Source organism: Chiloscyllium plagiosum, unplaced genomic scaffold, assembly GCF_037043375.1.
Source record: "Chiloscyllium plagiosum isolate Xiang-an unplaced genomic scaffold, Cpla_swu_hap1 HiC_scaffold_27, whole genome shotgun sequence".
NCBI classification, from domain to species: Eukaryota; Metazoa; Chordata; class Chondrichthyes; order Orectolobiformes; family Hemiscylliidae; genus Chiloscyllium; species Chiloscyllium plagiosum.
Window position 1 is genome coordinate 59,879,773 of NW_028270165.1, and position 12,789 is coordinate 59,892,561.

Consider the following 12,789-nt stretch of genomic DNA (forward strand, 5'->3'; position numbering starts at 1 on the left):
AGGACGAATGTGTTTTATTTGCCAGTGAAAGATACTGCTTCACCAAGTTGGGACAATGGAAGGGAAGCAGTGACGGTGATTATCTTTGGCTGTTCCTCTTGTGAATGTTCCCATTGCTGCGCATGTCCGTGTTAACGTCAGAACTCTGCAGCATGGCGGCGTCAGGTACGCACAGTGCCGGGGCGCAATGGATGACGCATCTGACTCCACCTACCTCTTTGAAATGCAGCTCACAGCTTCTTCACACACTCCAATTAATCTTTCTCATTGTCCTGAAGCCGGCATACGGTTTGAATTCCTGATTTGCGGGAATGGGAATCTTTTTACTGTCTCGCGTCAGTAAATGTCCCTGAGAACATCAGAGTCACGTCACAGCGCTGTCAGAGGAGGGGAAGCTGAAATCGCCCCACACGCTGCTCATGGACATATTTCACTTTCTCCAACTCACCTCCCCAACCACTGCAGCTCCTGGGAGTGGAAAGGGAACAAACACCAAAACCCAGTCTCAGCTTTGTAAATCTTCAGGAAATTAGAAATCTGTTCATCCTGTTGGATCTTCCATCCTGGCCTGACAGCGTTGATTTTAAATGGCTGTCCAGTCAGTGCCGATTCGTTTTGGCTGAAAAACATCTTCCTTATCTCATCCCAGCATTTCTTGCCACAGAGAACTGTGCGGCAGAGTTCATGTATATATTTCCTTGTATGGTATTTTGTAAATAACATTCGTTTGCGGGTTGTTTGTATAGGCTATTCCAGGTTCATTAGCCGCTGTTTAAGTGTGTTGGTAGGTTTGTGGGCTACCATGATGCTGAGAGCGTTGAGTTGTCTGGACATCATTTCCCAGATCTCTTTTATGTAAAGTAATGTGGCTAGGGTTTCTGCACACGTTGTGTCTGCTTGTGTCAGTTTGTTGATGTGAAATCGACATACTGGGTTTATTGGGTAGGCAAAAGTGCGGATTGCAGATGCTGGAAACCAGAGTTTAGATCAGAGTGGTGCTGGAAAAGCACAGCAGGTCAGACAGCTTCCGAGGAGCAGGAAAATCGACTTTTCGGTCAAAAGCCCTTCATCAGGAATGGAAGCAGGACGCCTCCAGGGCGGAGAGATAAATTGGGGGGTGGGGGTGTGCTGGTCCGAAGGTAGCAAAGAGTACAATAGGTGAATGGGGGTGGGGATGGAGGTGAAAAGTCAGAGAGGAGGGTGGAGCGGATAGGTGGGAAGGGAGATTGGCAGGTAGGACAGGTCATGAGGATAGCACTGTGCTGGAAGTTTGGAACTGAAGTAAGGTGTGGGGAGGGGAAATGAGGAAATTGGTGAAGTCTACATTAATGTTCTGGGTTTGAATTTATCCGAGGCGGAAGATGGGGCGTTCTTCCTCCAGGCATCGGGTGTGGAGGGAGCGGCGATGGAGGAGGCCCAGGACTTGCATGTCCTCGGCAGAGTGGGAGGGGGTGTTGAAATGTTGGGCCAGAGGGCGATGGGGTTGATTGTTGCGGTTGTCCTGGAAATATCCCCTCAAGTGCCGTGACTGGACTCTGCGAGGAGTCTCCAGCCTCCCCAATGTAGAGGAGACCGCATCGGGAGCAATGGATACAAGAAATGACATTGTTGGATGCACAGGTGAAAGCTTGCTGACGACCGCGGCCCAGGTTCGATTTCCAGGCAGGAAAGTAAATTTTAGGAGAGCTGACAAGAGAAATCCGCATCTCCCTGGTGGTCTAGTGGTTAGGATTTGGCGCTCTCACCGCCGCGGCCCGGGTTCGATTCCCGGTCAGGGAAACCATTTTCAGGGGTGCAGGCTACCCATTCTTCTTAAATGCGCTGTGTAATTATTTACAGTCGTTCCTGGGTGCTGCAGTGTGTCGTGGCTCGTTGAAATAGTGTCCTGATTCAGATTTGTTTGTATGTGGAGGGATGATTGCTTCTGTAGTTAAGTACTTGGTTCGTGTGTGTTGTTTTCCTGTAGAGGCTGTTTTGAATTTACCATTGACTGTTTGCTCTACTGTGACATCTAGAAATGGCACTTTGTTGTTGTTCTCCTCTTTTGTGAATTTTATGTCAGCGAGGATATTGTTGATGGTGTTGTAGGTTTCCTCTAATTTGTTTCATTTTTTGATGACAAAAGTGTCATCACTGTCGTGGACCCAAAGTTTGGGTGGGTCGTTGGAAGGGCTGTTTGTTCGAGTCTCTGCATTATTGCTTCTGCGAGGAATCCTGATACTGGTGGTTTCATGGGTATTTCGTTGATTTGTTTGGAGGGCTTGTTACTGAATACGAAGTGGGTGGTAAGACACAGTTCTACGAGGTTGACAGTGCTATCTTTGCTGATGAAGTTGGTGCTGTGTTTGTGTCTCTGGTTCTTCGAGTAGTGTCTCCAGTTTTCTTTGGCCAAGTTGATGTTAATGGATGTGAACAGGGCTGTTATGTCAAAGAACAGCATTATTCCATCCTCTTCTATCTTAGTGTCTTTGGTGTTCAGGAATTCTTGGATGGAGTAAATGGAGTGGCGTGAATCTTCGACTTGGTGTTTTCAGTGGAGGCCTTTGACTAGTCTGCATATTGGTGTTCCAAATGGTGAAGCTTTGGGCCTGAGGGGGGCTCCTGGTTTGAAGAGGAGAACAACAACATAGTACCATTCTTCGATGTCACAGTAGAGCGAACAGTCAATGGGGAACTTCAAACTAGCGTCTACAGAAAAACAACACACACAAACCAAATATTTAACCACAGAAACAATCATCCCAACAACCACAAACGTTGCTGCATCAGGACATTATATCAACGAGCCACTACACACTGCAGCACAGAGAAACTCCGAAGAGCACAAGAGAAATACGTATATAGTGTATTTAAGGAGAACGGGTCCCCAATAAACCCAGTCCGCCGATTTCTCATTGATGCTTCCAAGCTGACTTTCAAAAATTCGTTTGGCCGTCCATTCTTTCCTGTTTGTTTTTGGCGGGTTTTGAAAGCTTTCGCAATCCTCTGACTGAGTATTGGAGTTGGGAAGTTATGTTGTGGCTGTACAGGACATTGGTTAGACCAGTTTTGGAATATTGTGTGCAATTCTGGTCTCCTATCAGAAGGATACTGTGAAATTTGAAAGGGTTCTGAAGCACCAGTGGGTCCACAGAGGGGAAGAGGCCCTTCTGCTGCCCTGAGTGTGGGAAGGCCTTCAGTGATTCCTCTGCCTGCTGCCGCACCAGTTGGTCCACACCGGGGAAGGCTGTTCTCCGGCCCCAAGTGCGAGATGGCCTTCAGCAGTTCTTCCCACCTGCTGAGACACCAATGGGTCCACACTGAGGAGAGGCCGTTCTTCTGCCCTGAGTGCAGGAAGGGCTTTGCTCTTTCCTCCGACCTGCTGGCCCATTGGTGAGTCCACATGGGGGAGTGGTCGTTCAGTTGCCCTAAGTGCAGGAAGTCCTTCAGCAATTCCTCAGTCCTGCTGAGGCACCAGTCCGTCCACACCGGGGAGAAGCCGTTCTCCTGCCCCGAGTGTGGGAAGGGCTTTATCCGCTCCTCCACACTGCGGAAGCACCAGCTGGTCCACACGGGGGCGGGGGGGGGGGAGGGGGGGTTGGGGGGAGGCCATTCTGCTGACCTGAGTGCGGGATGGCCTTCATAAATTCCTCCACCCTGCTGAAACACCTGTGTGTCCTTCAGCAGTGGGAGGCCCTTCAGCTGGCCCGAGTGCGGGAAGAGGTTCATGTTTGCTTGCAACTTGCGGAAGCACCAGCGGGGGCACTGCTGCTCATTGAGCCAGGGACTGCACATTGCCAATGAAATGATCCAAATAAACCTCAGACCGCAAGACCATCGGAGCAGAAGTTAGGCCATTGGGCCCGTCGAGTCTACTCTGCCATTCGTTAGAGACAAAATTAGTGCAGATGAGATTAGCTACAGGAAATAGGCCATTTGTCCCAACAGGTCCACACAAACCCTCCGAAGAGTAACCCATCCACACCCATTTCCCTCTAACTAATGTACCTAACTCTATGGGCAATTAAGCATGACCAATCACCATGACCTACACATCTTTGGTTTATGTAAGAAGACAGGATCGCCCAGAGAAAACACATGCAGACACTGGGAGATTGTGCAAACTCCTCACAGACAGCTATCCAAGGCTGGAATCAAACCTGGGTCCCGTGCGCTGTCAGGCTGCAGTGGTAACCACTGAGCCACTACATATTGCAACCCGAAGTTGCAAGCAGGAGGTTGGGAGAATACAGCCTCAGAATGTGGAGTAGTCAGCGTTTTGGGTATTAACCCTTCTTCAGGACTGAAACGTTAACTTCTCCATGAGAAACGATTTATGGGAATGATGCTGGGGGTTGTAGGGTTTGAGCTCCAGGGAGAGGCTGAATAGGCTGGAGCTGTTTTCCCTGGAGCATCGGAGGCAGAGGAGTGACCTAATAGAGGTTACAAAATCATGAGGGGCATGGACAGGGTAATAGACAAGGTCTTTTCTCAGGGGTGGGGGAGTCCAGAACTAGAGGGCATAGGTTTAGGGTGAGAGGCGAAATATATTAAAGAGACAACGTCTTCATGCAGGGGGTGGTACATATATGAAATGAGCTGCCAGAATATATGGGTCAGGTGCTGTCAAATGGGACTAGATTAATTTAGGATATCAGGTCAGCATGGACAAGTTGGACTGAAGGGTCTGTTTCCATGCTGTACGTGTCTCTGACTACTGGTCCTCATGTAATTTTAAAATAGGGTCCAAGTAACTTTGAATAGTTCAATCTTATTGAGCTCACTTCCTGAAAAGTTTCAAATGAATCATCTGAGCGATACTGTTTAAACATGCTAAGTTGGACAAAGTATCCCATCAAGTTCAACACAAACCCAGAGTTGAAGAAGTCAGAAGTCAGAACACCAAGGGGACCAAACTGATCACAATATTCCAGGTGCAACCTTATCAACGTCCTGTATAACTACAACATAACTTGCCAACATCTATACTCAATTCCCTAACTGATGAAGGCCAGTGTGCTGAAACCTTTCTTCACTGCCTTGTGTACCAATGTAATCAGAGATATAGGACCTACTTTAAACTGATCCACAATCCAGCTTCTGGGAGCCCAGAATCAGAGTAGTGCTGCGTGAGTGTGCTGGGCACATAACCCAGAGGTCGATGGGTAAAAACCATGTGATGCTATTGCCCAATGTCTCCGTAAGCTGCTTTCATTTACAATGGTGCTCTGTTCTGTATGTTGCCTTTGCATCTGCTTCCCAAAGCTTCTTCAGTGGAGGAGTGGCAGCTGGAGCCCAGGAGTTCAACGACCCGCCGGAGCTTGAGGAAGGTCCAAGCTCCAAGAAGCGGGGGGTAAGGCTGGAGGCTGGATTTGCTCAAGGCTTGTATTTTTAACTCATTTAAATGGTACCTCCTGTATGGGGCTATGGTTTACATTAAAACCGGAGGATCATATCAGAGTGTTTATATTTAGCAGCAGTAGTTGGTAAAATACACTCCCTGGAGGACCACCCTCTATGATGCTGCATTTCTTGCTTTATGCCCTTCCCCCATTTCTTATCTCCCAACTTGGTTTTATGTTTTTTTGGTTAAATTTAATTTCATATTAATCAGACTGGGTATTGACTGTGTGCTATTAATTTGCTTCTTCGAATATTGAAAGTCAAAATTAATGGTGTAATTTCATTTCTGATGTCAGAGTTTGACATTGAATGTGCAGATGTGAATACCAGTAAGTTGTGAAAATACATCAAGAACTTGTGGTTTTTAACAAAAAGAGCAGTTCACTGATATTCATGGCATTGTCTTATTTGGGAGTGATGATTCAAATCTGACCAACAAACCGTTTCATGCAGTCACCCAATTTAGTTAAAATTTTCATTAAGTTAATTAAAGAAAAGAACTCTGGCAGGCTAAGATTTATGCAATCTATTTATAAGATTATGTCCATTGCTTGCAATATGGTCTCATCCACATTGGGGAAACTGGACGCCAACTCGCGGAACGTTTCAGGGAACAGCTCTGGGACACTAAAACTAAACGACCGACGCCCTGTGGCTGAACGCTTTAACTCGCTCTCCCATTCCGCCAAGGACATGCAAGTCCTGGGCTGCCTCCACTGCCAAACTCTTGCTACCCGACGCTTGTAAGAAAAACACCTCACCTTCTGACTTGGGACCCTCCAACCACATGGTATCAATGTAGATTTCATCAGTTTCCTCATTTCCTCTCCCCCACCTTGTCCCAGATCCAACCTTCCAATTCGACACCAACCTCTTGACCTGTCATACCTGTCCACCTTGCTTCTCACCTATTTGCTCCACCCTCATCTCTGACCTATTACCATCAATCCCTACCTCCATCTACCTATTGCATTCCCAGCTGCCATTCATCCAGCCCCACTTCCTTCCCATTTACCTCTCAGCCCCCTTGGGCCACCCTTTATTCCTGATGAAGAGCTTATGCTCTAAACCAAGACTGTTATGAAACAACATTCTCAACAAATAGGAAATAGCTCCCAAGTCAGATTTCATTCCCTCTTCTGTTTCCCAGTTCTTTCAGAAATAAGAGATATCTTTTTCTTCCACTAGAAAGTGATCTTCCACTTTGCGCTGTCTGAAGTGTTATGCCACATTATTACTTCAGCCACCTTTTAAGAATCGTTTCAACCTGTTTTTCTAACAATTGTGGAGGTGACCAAAAGCAAACATTTCACTCCTCCTCAATGCCCCATTTCTCCTCCTATGAGCCATTTTGTCATGTTGTCTATGTTACAAGCAGCCGAGTGCACTTGGTTTCTGAATTGAAATTTGGCCATTGAAGTGATCAGAATTAATATATATCGATGGATAGCTGTGTCTGCACTAACTGTAATTATCCACCAATACGATGTCGTTTGTTCCACCAAAACTGGAAACAATGATTTGTGATTATATTGCAGTCGGATGTAGAAAATCATCCCAGCGATCTTCACGTTATTATAGTTTACTGTGGCCATACAGCATTGCGAGGCAGTTTGATGTGACTAAAACTTGGATGGAAAGAATGTAGATTGATGAGAAGTCAAAATGGCAGTGTCTCTGGCCACAATCGATCTGTCTGGCTTGATTATATGAGTGGCGGCTGTTCAAGAGCAACTTCCACTCCATCACTTCAACCAGCAAGAGGAGATAAGTGTGAACACAACATTCCAACTGTGACATATACGCATTGCTTCGATGTTATTGATCAAAATCCTGGAACTCGCTCCTGAACCTTTATTATAGACCACATCATATTTGTGAAGCAATTTAAGAGGCAGCTCACCACCACTCTTTCAAGGACGGTTTGGGAAGACTTGCTGGCAGAGCCAATGATATGCACATGGTATTGGAAACAGTCTAATCGTATGGATAGATGATTGGCTAACCAATGATACAGGAGGGATAAGGGGCATGCTCAGGATCGCAACTTACAACTAGCAACGTTCCACAGGGATCAGTGCTGGGGCACAAAATTATTTACTACATGTATATGAATTACTTGGATAAGTAAAGTGAATGTACTATTGCCAAGACTGCAGTAGAGACAGTTGATTAGAATGCAGGTGGTAAGGATGACATGAACTCTTCATCCAAGTTCAGTGAGTAATCGGGAAGGCAAAAGGGAGATTGGCCTTTAAATGGAATATAAAAGTAGGGAGATTATAGTGAACCTCCGCCTGGAGGTTTTGATTGAAAGTGCAGTGAAGATTCAACCTGCTGACATTGGATCTGAATCACATGTAGATCAGACCAGGTTTGGACAGCAGGAAACCAGATAAGTTTTTACAACAAACCACAACGATTTCATCATTTGACTCTTAATTCCAGATTTATATTGAATTCAATTCCACCATCTGCCGTGCCAGGTTTTGAACCCAAGTCCCGTGAACATTACCTGGGTGAATGGTCTGGTGACAATAAAGTGGCCATCGCCTCCCCTGAACACATTGGCATATTGTGTTCAGAGGTAACAAAGGAGCAAGAGGTTTCAGCAGCTGCTAAGTTGTTGATATTACACAAGGGAACATCAACACTCTCAGTAATGGCACATACTGAAGCCAGGGCCCTTTATCAGAGGTAAGGGCTCGGGATCCACAAGAAATAGGAACAGCAATACGCCATTCAGCCTCTTGAGCCTGCTCCTCCATTCAGTAGGATCGTGGCTGATCTGGCATTCCCCACATCCACTTTCCTGCCCTTTTCCTGTAACTGTTCATCCCCCCGACTGATCACGAATCTATCGATCCTAGTTTAAATGTGTCAAGAAGGATGTCAACAGAGTTACTGGGGTTGGGGGAGGGGCGGGGGGTGCTCAGGTCGAACTTGGGGACTAAAACAATGGCTTCACACTTCACAATATTTAACTAAGAGAATGTTTATGGTTATCCAATGCTGGAAATTGGGCAGGCATTCAGATGAAATTATTGGTAAATTATGAATGACAGAGGAGTCGGGAGAGAAGTGGTGTTCAGGCACAGTTGGATATCATCAGTATAGATGCCAACACCAGCAGCTACGGTTAAATAAATAAGAACGGAAGACACTGAAAGCAGACCCTCCCAGAGGATACAGCGATATTAGAGAGGGTCAGTACTGTCATTAACTCTGATCAAGGCTGTCCGCAGGTCGACGAGGGAATGTTCATCCCTGTCACCGTTACAAAGGATGTCAAATATGACCTTGCTAAGAACTGTTTCAGGGGTAGAAACCAGACTCGAGGGCTTTCAACACAGAATTCTGGAAAAGCTGGGAATGGCTTATTCAACAATGTTGCATCCAAACCAACACTTCCATTGGTGCGATAATTATAGAAGTGTTTTGGTTTTTATTTAGATGATTCTCAGCAATACTGAGTAAGAAGCAACAAAATTAACACAAGAAATATTGCAATTGCTACAATATGCCTGCTCCCAATAGGAGGCCACCTGGTGTTCACTTAACTGTCTGCAAGGCGCAATATTGGAAAGGAATTATCCAGTTCATAGCTATAAGAGGGGAGACACAGACTGCTTGATACAAAGGGCGGGAGTCGGCCACTCGGCCCTACGAGCCTGCTGCAACATTCAATAAGATCATGGCTGATCTGAATACAACCTCAGCTCCACATTCCTCCACATCCCCGACAATCTGTCACCCACTTGGTTAGCAAGAACCTGTCTACCTCTGCCTTAAAGACTTTGAATTCACTGCCTTTTGAGGAAGACACATAACCATCAGAAAGAAAAAAAATCATCCTCATTTTTGTCTTCTACTTTTAAAATATGACCCTCTATTTTCAGATATTAAGATAGGGATACAAGCTGCATTCAAATAATACCTGTGGTACAGTAAACTATCTCAAAGTGCTTCACGTGAACATAATGAGAATTCCTCATCCTGCTCCTGTGTATTATGGTCTTAAAGCGGAGCAGTAGTCTTAAGAGGTTCTCACAAATTATTTCAGAATCCTGAAGAGGAGTTGTTGGATTGGAAACCTTAACTCTGCTTTTTCTCCACATATGCTTCCAGTCCTGCTGAGTTTTTCCAGTGTTGTCAGTTTTTGTTTCAGTTTTCCAGCATCCACAGTTCTTTGTCTTATTTATCACAGTCATTTCTTGCCTTTCCCAAGTGTCTGGAACTTCATCTCCCTGATCTACAAACTGTTCAGTTACCCTAGAAATGACCACTACCTCCTTATCAGAGTAGATCCCTTTGTTGCAAAATGATTGTTCAATTCTGTGACCAAAATAATTGCATTCGTAATTACTTACAACAGGGACTCTCAATATCTCAGGCAAGAACACAGCCAGATTTTTTCAGACAGTACATTTATGTGATTTGATACAAATCCCTATTCCCTACTTTACCAGCGTGCTGCTGGGAATGGAGGGTTTGAGTTAAGAAGAAGCTGGGACATTTTTCCAACGAAGCCTAGCAAGTTGACAGATAACTTTATAGACATTTTTAAAATCAGGAGGGGGACAAAATAAGGTGTCATTTCCTGGAGGCTCAGAATATTTTATTGCTCCAGAAGGTGTAAAAGGGGGTCAAAGATTCAGCAGAAATCGAGTAGAGCTGAGAACAGACAACATTTTCCTCTGTGGGAACAGGGGGACCAGAGGACAGAGAAATCAGGACCTGAAATCGAGCTGACACCAGACTACCATGTTATCAGTGCTTTGACAATGGAACTTCTCTGCGGGGCAGGTTGAATTATGAATTGAATAGTAACTTCCTCAAGGAGACTGTGCAAAAAGCCCCAGGCTTGTCTCTGTGGCGCAACTGGTCAGCGCGTTCGGCTGTTAACCGGAAGGTTGGTGGTTCGAGACCACCCGGAGACGGGGCGTTTGCTGTTCACGCTCCTACTGCTTTCTTGGCTGCAAAGATGCGCGTTTTTAATGGTGTCAGGAAAATGTTTCCCAAACGGAAATCTTTTCCACTGAGGAAGCACAAAGGGGTTTCTGAATTGATTGAATTTCTAACGTAAAGGAATGCGGATGCTGACAGTCCGAGACAGAAAGCGAAACTGCTGGAGCAACTCAGTAGTTTTGGATGTTCCTGGATGAGGTAAAAAAAGTTCTGAAATGTCTCTGATTCTCTTTCTACAGATGCTGCCTGACCTGCTGAGTTGCTCCTGCAATTTCTGGTTTTGCTTTTAACTGAACGTCCATTTCATCTTTCGGGATGAAGCACCCAGAATCGCCATTTGCAGATATTTAACCCTTTCGAAAACTGTGAAGTGATTGGATTCAAACAAACTCTGCAATGATTTACTCTTTCTCAGCTCCACGGGCAGAGAGACCTGCGAAATGAAGCTGTCAGTGTGGTTCTGTATTGGTGGGCAGAGTGGTGAATGCGATGGACATGAAATCCATTGCGGGTTCCCCACGCAGGTGTGAACCCTGCCGACTACAGTTGAGAACTGTCGTCAGAAAGAAAGGGAGATTGTTTCACGGATTTTTAAAGATGCAAATCAGTGGAGGGGTTTAAATATTTCAATCACATTGGGACTGATCGGGAATCTGCAACCCACTGCCTGTCAGGGTGGAACAAGCAGATATCCCCAGAGCTGCTTTTGAGGATATGAGCCAAGTGTTTGGAAATGAGACTAGAACAGTGAGGGGCGTGAAGTCGTGGTCGAAATGAGGCAGGCACCTGAGGACAAAGGTGTTTTATTTGCCAGTGAAAGATACTGCTTCACAAAGTTGGGTCGATGGAAGGGAAGCAGTGATGGTGATTATCTTTGGCTGTTCACCTTGTGAATGTTCCCATTGCTGTGCATGTCCGTATAACGTCAGAACTCTGCAGCATGGCGGCGTCAGGTCCGCACAGTGCCAGGGGCGCAATGGATGACGCATGTGACTCCACCTACATGTTTGAAATGCAGCTCACAGCTTCTTCACACACCCCAATTAATCTTTCTCATTGTCCTGAAGCCGGCATACGGTTTGAATTCCTGATCTGCAGGAACGAGACTCTTTTCACTGTCTCGCGTCAGTAAGTGTCCCTGAGAACATCAGAGTCACGTCACAGCGCTGTCAGAGGAGGGGAAGCTGAAAGAGCCCCACACGCTGCTCACGGGCACATTTCACTTTCCCCAACTCACCGCCCCAACCACTGCGGCTCCTGGGAGTGGAAAGGGAAGAAACGCCAAAACCCAGTCTCAGCTTTGTAAATCTTCAGGAAATAAGAACACTGCTTATCCCTTCCGGTCTTCCATCCTGGCCTGACAGCGTTGATTTTAAATGGCTGTCCAGTTAGTGCCGATTCGTTTTGGCTGAAAAAATCTTCCTTATCTCATCCCAGCATTTCTTGCCACAGAGAACTGTGCGGCAGAGTTCATGTATTTCCTTGTATGGTATTTTGTAAATAACATTTGTTTGCGGGTTGTTTGTATAGGGTATTTAAGGTTCACTAGCCGTTGTTTAATGCTGAGAGGGTTGAGTTATCTGGAAATCATTTCACAGATATCTTTAATGTAAAGTAATGTGGCTAGGGTTTCTGCAGACGTTGTGTCTGCTAGTGTCAGTTTGTTGATGTGAAATCGTCACACTGGGTTTATTGGGTAGGCAAAAGTGGGGACTGCAGATGCTGGAAACCAGAGTTTAGATCAGAGTGGTACTGGAAAGGCACAGCAGGTCAGACAGCTTCCGAGGAGCAGGAAAATCGACATTTCGGGCTTAAGCCCTTCATCAGGAATAGAGGCAGGACGCTTCCAGGGATGGCGAGATAAATTGGGGGGTGCTGGGCCGAAGGTAGCAAAGAGTACAATAGGTGAATGGGGTGGGGATGGAGGTGACAGGTCAGAGAGGAGGGTGGAGCGAACAGTTGAGAAGGGAGATTGGCAGGTAGGACAGGTCATGAGGACAGCGCTGAGCTGGAAGATTGGAACTGAGGTAAGGTGGGAGGAGGGGAAATGAGGAAACTGGTGAAGTCCACATTGATGTCCTGGGGTTGAATTTATCCGAGGCGAAAGGTGGGCGTGCTTCCTTCAGGCATCGGGTGGGGAGTGAGCGGCGATGGAGGAGGCCCAGGACCTGCATGTTCTCGGCAGAGTGGGAGGGGGGTTGAAATGTTGGGCCGGAGGGTGATGGGGTTGATTGCTGCGGGTGTCGTGGAGATGTTCCCTCAAGCGCTGTGACTTGACACTGCGAGGAGTCTCCAGTCTCCCCAATGTAGAGGAGACCGCATCGGGAGCAATGGATACAAGCAATGACATTGGTGGAAGCCTTCTCACGATCGTGGCCCAGGTTCGATTTCCGGGCAGGGAAGCAATTTACATTAGAGCTGTGAGGTGGCACTGCTGTC

The 12,789-nt window shown here is 46.3% G+C and overlaps 1 non-coding gene across 1 annotated transcript; it reads left to right on the forward strand.

Annotated features, from left to right (window-relative positions):
• The first annotated feature begins 1,707 nt into the window (after positions 1–1,707).
• On the forward strand, positions 1,708–1,779 carry trnae-cuc (transfer RNA glutamic acid (anticodon CUC)). The gene has a single exon. It is a non-coding gene; the product is annotated as a tRNA-Glu (tRNA).
• Positions 1,780–12,789: the final 11,010 nt, after the last annotated feature.